Below are 12,691 nucleotides of genomic sequence, written 5' to 3'. Positions count from 1 at the left end.
AGGAAGGCTCTTGTGCCTGCACAGCACCTCTACCCTGCAGCCTCTCACATTTCCAGCAGATATTAGTTCTCTGAAAAATTCCTTGATATTGCAGTACATTTTAGTTTTCAGCTATTTCTGCTACTTACAGTTTTAAATTATTTATTTTCCTTTCTTTCTCCCTTGGATATTTGTGAAGAAAAACTACAAAAGAAATACCAGTTATTCTGTTACAGGAAGGTGGTTTTCAAGTTGCCATTAAGTTGCTTGGAAATTTCTAGAACTATAATATTGAAAATCTAGAGATAAAGGAAAAAAAATCCTTCTTATGACAGTGGCTTCATTTTTTTTTTTCTAATTGCTTTTTCTGGTAATTTTTCTGTTGCTATATTAGCCAGTGCTCTCTTAGTTTTGAGTCAGACAGGTAAATAAAGAATGCTAAAAGACTTGAACATGTCAGAAAGGTTTTGGAGCATAATGAATTCTATGGCAAGAAATCACCTACATATTAACTACCACATATTGTCAATAAGGCCAATGTTGATGCTGCATATAAATGCCTGAATCAAATGTGTTATAATGTATATTCTCAGCTTTATAAAAATTTAAATGTTACAACAGTAAATCTGTTTGGAGAAGAACATAAGAAGAACCAAAGTACTACAATGAAAATATCCAGTATTTCAGTTAATTCAAAATAAATGGGGAAATTAAATTTAAATATTTTTAAAGAGTCCTTGAATGGTTTGTTGATTAGAAACTAATGTAACTCCTTGTCTAAGATAAAACACCAAACAGGCAGCAGCTGCTGGTAATTGGTGCAAGTAATTGTAGAGCCAATAAGTTGAAGAAGTGCTTATTAAAAGAAACTGCCTTCCTATCTGCTTGTAAGTTCAATTGAGTAATGCACTCTACATGTGGTCTGACGGTACGTAAATTATACACCTGATTTAAAACCACTCCATCCATAAGAGTTCCTGTTTTGCTCATCCATAAAAATTTTACTTTCTTTATTACTAACTACTTGCAGCAGCATATGGCATAATATCTATCAAATTAGGCTTTGAGGACATCTTAGACTGGCACCCTGCTGGCTTGGAACATGTGCTTAATGCACATTGCAGTGGGTTTAACCCCTTGAGTGCCCTGGGAAAGGCTCCCAGCTCTCCTGCAGGAATGCCCATGTGGCCCCCGGGCACAGCCTGGCATCCTGCTGGTCCCTGGCATTCCTCAGCAGGGATGGAGGGGCCTGCAGTGACTGCTGCACAGGCAGAGTTTCAAAGGATTGAGTCTCATTCCAAAGGAACTTCCAGGCTACAACTTCTTTCTTTGGACTTGAAGAGAAAATAAATGAATCTTAGAAGACTTGTAATTCAAACTTGTAAATTTGTTTAAGTTTAAATTTGAAATTAAGAAATGCTGCTCCTTCAGCATTTGATTCTGCATACATATTTTTCTTGGAAAAAAATCCATTTATATTATGCAATTATCTTCTAGTAAAAATTGAGGCGTTGTTGTACATCCGTCACACAGAGGATTTCTGTTCACTCTTTTGGCCTGCTCCTAAAACAACAAGACAATTGTGTCCTCCCAAATTCTGATTTTGTCTTCAACTTACAACAAACTATTTACACTCATCTTTGTTCTTAAGTATTCTGTAAGATATCCTGTTGTCTACAGACCTGAAAATGTTTTGGTGTACCTTTAACAAGTTGGGTACAGTGATTAGAACCTGAGAAAAAATTGAGTAGATGTCTACTAAACCAATAATTAAATATTGGGGGAGATGGGGAATAAAAGCATCTGGTTCAACAATCACAAAAAAGTAATTTCAATGATGACATTGTGGGTTTTGTGAAAGCTTTCAGGGCATTCTTTGGAAACAGCTTCAAGTCTGAATTGAACTGAGTCTCAACTCTTTTCCCTTGCTCCTTGACAGTAATTTTTATTAGAAGCCTTTCATTGGTACTGATTTAGAAGTTTTATTTTCCAACTGAAATAAGCTTAAACCTGGAGTTACTGCTTTAGCCTCAAGGCTAACTGGGCAATGTCATTTACTCCAGTCCTCTCTACCAGCAGTGGTTTTCTTGAGAACATTTGAACAAGACTTGTGCTGCAAAGTTTTGCTGCTGAGTCTGGCTTGCAGTCTGAGACTGTGACTGCTGCTGGACTTTCCTCAGCTGAAAGCTGGGGAGAGGTTTCTCTGCTGATGGTGTTCCAGAGATCACCTGGATCCAGGAGCTGCTCTGTTCTTGTAGAGCCACCACAGGGCTTTACTCACCCAGCCTTGCTGCTCTGCCCAGTTCAGGGGAGCACCAGCTTGAAAATGCTGATGTGCACAGAAAATTTACATGGCAAGCAATAAGCTAAAGAAATCTGAGGATGTTAATAAAGTAATATGGATATCTATCAGTAAAAGAATGAGTATAATTCTTACCTACAGGGGCAGGAATTTAGTTGATATATAGACTTAAAAGGGAGACACAAGCACTTCTTGTAAACTTCTTGCTTTGAACCTAGCTCCTTTTGGTATTGTTTGATGTCATAAACTGCAGACAAACAGATTACATCCTCTCATATTCTGGCATCTTGCATATCAACCTGACAGGGATTGAAAGCTGCTGAACACAAAGAAAACTAAAGTATTTCCTTTTGGTCTTTAATTTCACATGGGAGGAAATAGCCTACCTACCTGGCACTTGGCTTATGCCTGAAATTCAGCTTTCTTGATTGCAGAGGGAAAAAGTGATTGCTAAAGGATCAAAACAAGCATTCCAATTATTAAATTTGAAATAAAATCACTATGGTATTGGTTACTGAGGAAGTGGCAAAGAAAGCCAACTTAGATTTTATAAAGGTCTCATACTTTTGAGGTTTCACAACCTGTTGCTAATATGTTGCAAGAGAGATGTTGAACCATTAGCAAAGACAAGACAAACTTTCCAACAGGTCTAATAACTATTGTATTTATAAATAATTTTAAGTACTTATATGTTAAATATGGACTAATCCCTTCACATTTGAAATTGAAAACCATTTGGGTGCCTGTGTTCTATTCTGTGCTTTTCTTGTTGATTGTTTGGGGGTTTCACTGAGAAAAAGTAAGGATCGTGTTTTCTATTAGACTTCAGTGAATGTATTCTCCTGTTGCCTATCCAGAATTTATCACAGTCTTCACCTCCAAATTGCTGTCTGGGAACTGGAGGTGGAAGCTAAGGCAGTGTACTGCAGAAAGTAGGAATAGTGATGGGAAAAAATGCTGCTGAAGGAAGAACAAACTTTGTGTCTAATATATATCTTTAGAAACTAAAGATGAATTATAAAATGAAAATAATCCCTGGGGACAAAATATCAGCCATTAAACAAGTTTTTGTTAAACTATTAATATCAACTTTTCTTTTTTTTTCACGTGCAAACTTTATTGTGAGGAGGGGTTCCTTTGGGCCAATTCATTAAGTAAAATTGTGATTCATTGTAATCCCCTTTTTGTCAAGGTCATTAATACCCAAAGTCCTTTTGACTCAATATCTTGCTTCTGGAAGACACCAGCAATGGAGAACCAAGACAGAATGTAAGCACTCACACCATAACACTTCCCCAGACTCCTTCCTCATCTCCCAGGTTTATTTCTGTGGATTTTCAGTGGATTTTTCAACTGCTGTATCCTATATTTTCTTAATTTTTTAGGTTTTTAGATCACCCATGTCTAGAGTCTAGTCCAAATTTTACAGTCTTGTCTTCTCAAAATCTTTTCTGTTCCTGTTCGGGGAGGGAAAGCAAAGAACTGCATTAAGTATGAAAGATACAAAACCACAATTTAATTTCCTATTCTGTTGTCTTAAAATATTCACATTGTTTAGTTGACTTTTTTGACTGCAGGTGGCCACTGAGCTGTTTTTCCATAAAACAGTTAAAACATAGAATATGACCAAATGATAGGAGTCACCTTGGAACCTCTGTATGCCTTGATAAAAGGGGAATGTTTGTTCTTCACAGCTGTATCCCAACTTCTGTCAGCATTCATTTCCTCTGCCATTTTGTTGCTCATTGACTTGGTACTGTACCAGTCTTCCATGATATTCCAGTCAGGAATATCTAACTAACTCTGGTAACCTCATTATTTTGAATACTGCAAACAGCATGGATATTATCACATTTCTCCATGACCTGCTGCTGCTCACATCACACTGCTATGAAAATATCTTCCTGCTCATTTCCTCTGTTGTTTGGGGGGGGACGGATGGTGGGTGGTATCATTTATTTCAAATTTTATTTATGTATAAACCAGGTGAAGAGTTTCTCTCTTATCTCATGGCAAGAAATGTCATCTGGGGCCCTGTGCCCTTCGTGTCCTTTGACTGGTCTGCAGTTGCTGGCCCACAGGCAGGTGCTGCTGCTGCCTCTCCCTTGGACCAGGTGATGGGGTTGTGCTGCAAACCTCCAGAATGAACCTCACTGATGACAGGGGTTGGGACATCACACGTGGTTCTGTGCTGGATTAGTCTTAGCCCCCTAGTCAATTTGTTTAAAGAGTAGAAAACACTATTTTTCACTGAGTTGATGATTCTCAGCTTTACTGCTTCCACCAAGCAGCCCCCAGGCTGTGGGCTGACCTGGAGCTCTGGGGTCAGGCTGCCATCAGGTGGCTGCCATCGATTCACTCCAACAGGTTTTGCACAGGCACCACGAGAGTCACACCTATTTTGGCAGTGTGTGCAATTGGGCAGTGAAGAAACAGCTGCCAGTAGAATCTAAATTAATCTGTTGCAAAGGTTAAGCACTGATCATTGAATTAAACAAGGAATTGCTGGAAGGGAAAGCCATTATCTATTTTAATGGTCTGTTACCAGTAAAATTTTCAATCTTAAATTTCAGGTTTGCTACCTTTACTTGTGAAAATGTTTTTGGTGTAAGCCTGATGATGTGTAAAGAGTATCACAAAGGAATGCATATTTAAATGTGAATATGTGAATTCAGCACTCTCAGTGATAGTGAAATAATACTGTAATCTCCCACTGAATGATAAGCATTTATAACATTCATAACTAAAGCAGTAAGGGACAGGGTGGAAGAACTTAGCTGGCTTTATTGTGTTTGTATAGGTTGGACAGGAAATTAAAGCGTTGTTAATTATTCTGAAAACAAAAAAATTACTTTCAGATAGCTTTTTTAATTTGCATGTTATTATTCTCCAGAACTAGCTTAATTGACTCTTACTTCAGCTACTTTAAATCCTTTTAAAGTGTTGTGTTCAGAACCAATGCTTTAAAGTGCTTCTCCTTCAGTAAGGAGTTGCTTTAAGAGAAAAAATAAAAACCTGAACTACATATTGAATTTTCCAGACTGTGTTTCTGCACAGCAATCTTCTGAAAAAGTGCAATTATTTTTTTTTTTCCCCACTCAAGCATGCATTTGAGAGGAATGAGTAGATCAGATAAAGAGCAGAGATTCAATTCAACTCAACCTTGAGTCACTCTCTGACTCTGTCTCTTTAAAAAGGAAAAAAAAAAACCCAAACCCAAGGTGGCAAAATCAATACAAACCAATAATAACTTCACATTTGTGGAAGCAACATGAATGGCTCTCCAAAATATTGAGACACATCCAAGTACATTTTAGCAGAGCTGATATTTATCAGAAGTCATTTGCCCTCAAGCAGATGCTCTCTTTCATTGTGCTCCTGTCACAAATGACTAAGATTTATGACAGACAATTACAGCATCTGCAGTTAGCAGCCTTATAATCAGCACCATTATTTAACGATTGGTGCAATAAACTGACTCCTGTTACTGTTTATCAGATATCAGTCAGTTCTGGCTATTTTCTTCAGCTCCCCAAATCACAGTATGGTGCAACCACTGCCTTTTAATGGCTAGTCAGAAGCAGGCACATTTTCACGTTTTGTGCAGACTGCCGAGGAAAAAGAAAAGGCAACCAATTACATGTATGTATGGTGCCCTCTCATTTGAGATGCCTGTGTATGTAACTATCTCTATACAGTCTAAAACCTCTTGAAAAAAAAATAACAGCTTTTACTACTGAAGATAAGAGCTTCTATTTAGGCTTCTGCATGGGGAAAAATGTCTTCTGTTTAAATATTCATGTTTTAAAGAGTGAATAAAATGTTGGTATACTGTAGTAGTCATATTCTCTTTCAGCATGAATTCTGTGTGTATTTGAGAAAGGGATGGCATCAATTCAGTTTTCAGTCTCCTGAATGTTAGGCAAATAAGGGAATTGTATTTTAAACTTAGTAATATTCTTATCAAAATTAAAAGCTTGAGTTGAGCCTATTAATGATTGCATATGATGTATTTTATAAGAGTTCTATTTGGTCTACATTTTTTCCTGGAAACCTTGTGAGAGGGAGCTAAAACATGTTTGAGCTGCAAGTTCAGCTGAAAAGTATATTAAGCCTTGCTTGTGTTCCAAAAGCAAAGATGTCATTTCAGTGCCACATTCTGGCATTACTTAGACCAATGGTCATCATGAGTCTTGTTCCCTTAAATAAATGCTGTTGTAAGCAAATGCTTTGTGTAACTGAGAGCGGACTCTGACCACTGCAGCCTGAACACTAAATTTTCTAAGATTTTTTTATTTCTATGCTTGCATTTGTCTGCCTTAGTTCATGTCAAAGTATAGCAAATTATGTGTTTATTGACATATTCTTTTATTTTAGCTGCTTAGTGAGACTGACTTATCCCTAAAGTTTTCAAGGAAAAGATTGACTGCTTTAAGTGACTATGGAAATTAAGTTACATCAGATATTGTTTCTGCCAGTAGAAAAGAAAGTGAAGGTAAATAGTGTTTTTCTGTTCTTTGTGGAGGTGAGTCATCTGGTCTGCAAGCAGAATTTAGACTGAAACTGCTTGGTACAGACATTTCCTGATGTGTGAAGTGTAGATATTCTAAGACCATGCTTGTTGGATTGTTTGTTAATAAGCTAAGAATTCACAGGGCAGATTATGTTTCTTAGTTCAACAAGTGCCTACCTGTTGTTGTTTTGGTTCTCTGGGATAACTGATCACATATATTTCTGAGGTATTCCAGCAAAAAGTCAGAAGATAAAAGCTTTTTCCATACACCTTTGGTTAAAATGTCATTTCTGTTGATATTTTCATATCTGTGTATATTCACTTGATATTTTAGAGAGTGTACATGTGAGACGTTATAATCTTAAAAGTTCTTGAAATTTAGTGGTTTGATTTCAAGGCTCTTTTTTGTGTAGAGCAGTCACCATTAAAATTTATTTATCTTTTCAGTAGATAATAAATATATTTGTCTTTTATAATAATTTTAGATTAATTCTGCACTGATAAAGACAGATATTGAGTCTACTAAAACTGAGTGTATGAGATACAATTTCTCATCCAGGTTTACCTATGTAAGGCTGTAATACACTTGAGAGGGTTTGTCTTAAGAAAACAAATAAACAAACCAAGGGAAAAAACAGTAGAAAAGCTGACTTCTGAAAATTGCACCTCGATTTGTATAGTTTTTATTTTTAAGTAATTTATGAACATAGAATATAATCAGGAGGCAGTCATGGAGCAGTTTTCTTATGCTAATGAGTACCTGCCAGGGATTAGATTGAGGCATCTGAATTAATTTTATTTTCAGCTGATGTAGATGTTAGATGATATTTAAGATGATTAATGGTAGAGGATACCAATGGTAGGAGCTATTTAGTGATAGAATTACACTAATATTTGAATCAATAGGATTTAGTCTTCTAACTCTCAGAGCTTTTTTTTTTTAACAATTTCTGAATACAAAACCACCCTAGCCATGTTTTGAATGTTGTTCACGTGCTATTGATAAAAGATTCCATAGATAAATTAAAGCCAGGTACAAGACTTGGACACATATTTATACACTGAGTTCATACTGATGGGCTGACTCTGCCAGAAAAGAATATTTGGTAGCTGACAAGGAACTCTGGGATGGGTGGTTAATAGGCTGTAATGCTGCACTAAGTTCATGTAAGGAATAAAACCTCTTTTCTCAGCTCAATTATAACAAGCTTTGGCAAAGGAGATTGTGGAACAGAATAATGCAAACTGTTTAAAGTAGATGCTAAAACATTTTGGAAGCAAAATATTGTCATTTGCTTTCCACTAAAATTAGAGGCCCTTGTATATCACTTATGTCATACTTGATGTCCCTGGAGATATTTAGGACCTAGGTTGTGGGAAGAGCACACTTGTTAACTCCACCTGATACTGCACATGCTTTAACTGGAGGAAAAGGCTGTTCCTGAATAGCTGTTGAACCCAACCAACTGCTGGTTAGTAATGAGTTGTTGTAATTCTAGAAAAAGATAAAATAACTGGTTGTGTTGGAGCATCATGATGCTGTTGTGGGATTTGATGTTAACACTTGTGAAACCTCCTGAGTAGTTTTTCTGTATTTTTTCTTTTAATGGAATATTAAATGCTTATCTTTCTCTTGTCACTTTTCCTTCAATTAGTAAAAATTGTCATAATTTAACAAGTGAATTTGTTTGGAAATTTCTTTTGCTAGAGCAAACCATGGTCCTTGTTAAGGAGCTGTCCAGGGTGAGAAGAACAGGGAGAGGACAAAGTGCCAGGTGCTTGTGCCACACCTGTGACTTTCATTGGGGGTTAATTCAAATGAACTCTGCTCCTTTGTTCATCAAGCACTGCCTTTGAAGACAACGTGTTTGTTGTGGCAGTAGTTTATGTACTTGTTCTTCCTCCTCTGGTAGGCAAAAGTGCTTCATTCTTAACCCAGAAATGCAGATTAAAGCATTTGCAGTGGAAGTTTGTAAGCTGGGACCAAAATTTTCCCCTTGTGCAGGGAGTCATTGCCAGATGTACACCACTGCCATCTCAAAATAGAGATTTCTCTGGGCCAGAAATAAAGTTGTAGGGGTGTATCCCTGGACGTATTTTCTTCCAAAAAATACTTGAAATTAATATTAAATAAGCAGCAAAACATGATCTCTTTGTGTAAGCTGAGGCAAACATATCAAAATAACCTTTGGATATATCAGCAAACAGTGCTAGCATTAAAGAATTATTAATGCATTTATTTCATTATCTTAGAATTTTGCAGGAATGTATTATACAGTTGTGTTTATGGAGTTTTGAGGTGAGTTTTGTAGGTTTTTTGGTGGTTTTTTTAACTTGGCTCACAATATGAGATTTTTTTTAAATCATCTTTTAACTTATCCTCCTACCTCTAAATGTCAAGTTGCTACTTAGGATGCAGTAAGCTATATGAGAGAAGGCTGCTGACAAATGAATTACTGTTGATAAAGGATGATGAACAGACACAGGGTATTGTTCTAACTCAGCTGAAATTCAGGTTATAATCAAAATATGCTTTCAATAGTGATTTTTATACCCATAATTTCAAACCTTACCTCAAAATAACTTTTGTAAGAAGATGCTCCTTATCATTCCATAAGAAGTTCCTAATTCTGTAACTGCAAGCTGAAAATTTTGTTTTGTTCCATCCAAGAACTTGAACTACTTGAGTTGCAAAACTCTTCTGAGTAGCTGGGCAGTAAAACATGGTCACAATAGACAGTAATCACCTCCCTACAAGATTTGCTCTTAGGGTAGAACATGCCTGAGCTATTTCTAGGTGGATAAGGTATTCAACCAATAAAATCTTGCAGCAGTAAGACTTGTGTGATTAGTTCATTCAGTAATTCACAGAATTATGAATTATAATGTCAGTGTAGGACTAGTTTTCACAGGTTCTGATTTTTTTTCTAATAAAAGATCAGAAGTAGTGGTCCCTACTGCCTGCTCTCCATGCGCTCACTATACTCAATAATTACTGACTTTTGCTGGTAAACTAAGACATGAAAATTACTTTGATCTTCTTTTAGTGAAAACAGGCAACAGATTCAATCAGTCACTAGATCTCTTGAAATTACAAACATCTTTTGCACAAGAGTAAGAACAAGAAAAAAATATTGTTAATTTCACTCAAATAACATTTGCCTCTTTACACCCTTGCCATCAACACATGATCTTCTGTCAAAATTTCTAGCTTTTTTAATTTAATAAAATGCAAATGTGCATCCTGTGGAAAATGAGAAGTTTCTTCTAGCACAGAAAAGCGAGGACAGGGCAGCGATGAGTGTAAAATGTGCCTGTGCTGTTTGCTGTGCCTCTGTGTAGGGAATTTGCAGCTTGGGAGAAGTACTGATAGTAGCATTATAGTGCTTAGTAAGTTTTGAAAAGAATCCAAAGTACTTTCTAATGGAAATATTTCTGCAGCTGTCAGCCTAATACACTATAGGGGCTATGGCCACATGTTATCCAGGGAAACCTTGAAGAGATCCACAGTTTCCTTCTCTCATAGCTATTGGTTCATATTCATGAATAAAATGCAGTATTATTTCTTGAATATTCCCAGCAACTCACTGTTGCGTCAGATTTGTTTCTGGGTAACACAGATTAGATAAAATCTGATTTTCATTAGATTTTAAGGGTCACATAGGAGTTAAATCTGGGTTTATAAAGAAATCAGCCTGGTAAAATGTTGCTTCCAAGCCAGAGACAACACCTGCTGCACAACAATTTTATTTTCCTGTTCCCACTGATGTTTCTGTCGTCACAATCCTGGGATGGCCAAGCCAGACCAGACTCAATAGACTCAGTCTGGGGCCATCTCACCCTTCCCCTTCCTTTCATTATAATAATAATAATATTTGAAAGCCACATCCAGGAGTTTCTACTGGAGGTTTAACTGGAAATACAAACGACAAATGATGTAGGGCAGCTCATCCCCTGGTGGGGGATGGAGTAAGAGAAAAAATAGGCCGTGAGTGGAGAGTAGGGGATGCAAAAGAAAAAGTGAAATAGTAGGATGAACTTGGTTTTTTTTTAAGGTAAATAGTTATGCTTACAATTATCAGATTTTTTTTGTACTAAAATACATTCCTTGTTTTAAAAGAATATACTTTTGTCAAATACCCAAGTCTGGAAAATGTATTCTAGAAAAACCTGGTAGTTTAAATGGACATTTATTACTATAAGACAAATACAGCAAAAAACCCAAAGACAATTGAATATACAAATGAAAGAGGCCAAACAAATTAATAGAATATAATTTTTTCAAGATCCTAGGGTTCTTCTACTTGCAATCATATATTTAATTGTTAAATGTCTCCATATAATTAATTTAACTGCAGTCACATAAAAGGTTTGCATGATATTTGACTTCTTGGAGTGAATAAACAGATCTCTAGTTGAACGAGAGGCCCTTGGTGTTTCCTGGAATCTGTTTTTACCCAAACTCATTGTTTTCAGATATAGCAGATACACATAGTACCACATCACTGTGCTCCTTCTTTTTCAGCATCTGCAATTCCGTGTCTGGCACCTGCCTTTGTGGGTCCTTCAGCAGCTCATAAGTAGTTTTGCCTCGTTCTAGGAAGCTCTTTGACATCTGTGGAGTTGGCATGGGTGGGGTACTTGGGTTTTTTGAAGTCTGTACAGTTGGGCATCGTTTTGCAGCCATGTACATTTGTCTGTTCTTGATTTTGAAAGCTGTGACTGAGTGGGCAATTTTCACCATAATGCTTGAAAGGAATCAATAATTAAAGTCATCATTTACCATATCGACTCATTTTTTTATTTGTCGTAATGTGATTTTCCTGCTATCAGAGTAAACTGATTGGAGGCTTTAAAAAGGAAAGATTTACAAATGGGTCTATTTTAGAGGACTAAAACTTGTAGGCGCATGAAAAGTAAAATCAGAATTTATTCCTTCTACTCTTAGCAAAAAATTCTGTGTAATTGGTGAGTATCAGTGCAAAAGAAAAATGTAATAGTTATGCATTCAGTGTAGTAGCATTCCTTATTTATGCTGTTGTTGAATTAATAATATAAATGGCCAACATTATAGGGGCGAATCTGCATGATGTATGGTACTAGGATGAAAAGCAGAATTATTTTATGTTGCTTTTCAGATGATTGATTTGGGGTTTTGATGTTTGGTTTGGGTTTTTTTTTTTTCCCCTGCATACATTAAAGCAGATTATTTAATAATGACAATGAAATAATAAAAAATAAGAGTAATTTTAATTTATTTCTATGGCTTTTATTATTTACTTAATATTCCATGGTATATTGTGGTGTGAGAACCCCGGCCTTGCTTCTGTATTAGTGCTATCATATAAAAATATGTTTTGTTTGTCAGCCAGAGATGCTTATAAGGCTATTTTAAAAATAATCTTTTTAGAGGGTGAAACTTAGAGCTAATTGTGTGTACAATGTAGTGATCTGGCTCCCCCTAGTGTAGTGAAAAATCCCCCAAAGATTTAATCAAGTATTTAATGAATTAATAAAACTGGAAAATGTATTCTTGTGAGACTTATAAAAAACAAACTTGCTCCATTGGAAAAACATCACTACAGTTTTTGGAAATTAACAAAAAAAAAAACTTTTCTCCTGAGTAATTTTTACAGCAGTTTTTTGAGTGAAATGAAATGTGTAATGTTTATAAAATTTTTCAGAAATTTGTTGGTAGGAAATAAAGCCTCTGATACATTTCTTCAAACACTAGAATGTGTACTGAATTCTGGAAATGACTGCAAATTTTGTAACTTCCTGTCCTCTTGGGAGAAGATTTGCGTGAAACAGAAATGTTTAGAGCAGCTCTTTCTGAAATGAAAGTGTTTGGTGAATTCCTCTTTCTTTTTGTGGCTGTTACACTCTATGCATCTAAT

The 12,691-nt window shown here is 36.1% G+C and overlaps 1 protein-coding gene across 25 annotated transcripts in view; it reads left to right on the top strand.

Annotated features, from left to right (window-relative positions):
• Positions 1-12,691, top strand: part of LOC110477604 (uncharacterized) — a 282,637-nt gene that overhangs the window by 52,736 nt on the left and 217,210 nt on the right. The window lies entirely within an intron of this gene.

The sequence above is a fragment of the Lonchura striata genome, chromosome 9 (assembly GCF_050655825.1).
Source record: "Lonchura striata isolate lonStrDom1 chromosome 9, ASM5065582v1, whole genome shotgun sequence".
In the NCBI taxonomy this organism is placed as follows: domain Eukaryota; kingdom Metazoa; phylum Chordata; class Aves; order Passeriformes; family Estrildidae; genus Lonchura; species Lonchura striata.
The sequence above is the reverse complement of the archived record's forward strand: the minus strand, read 5'-3'. Positions and strand labels throughout refer to the sequence as shown.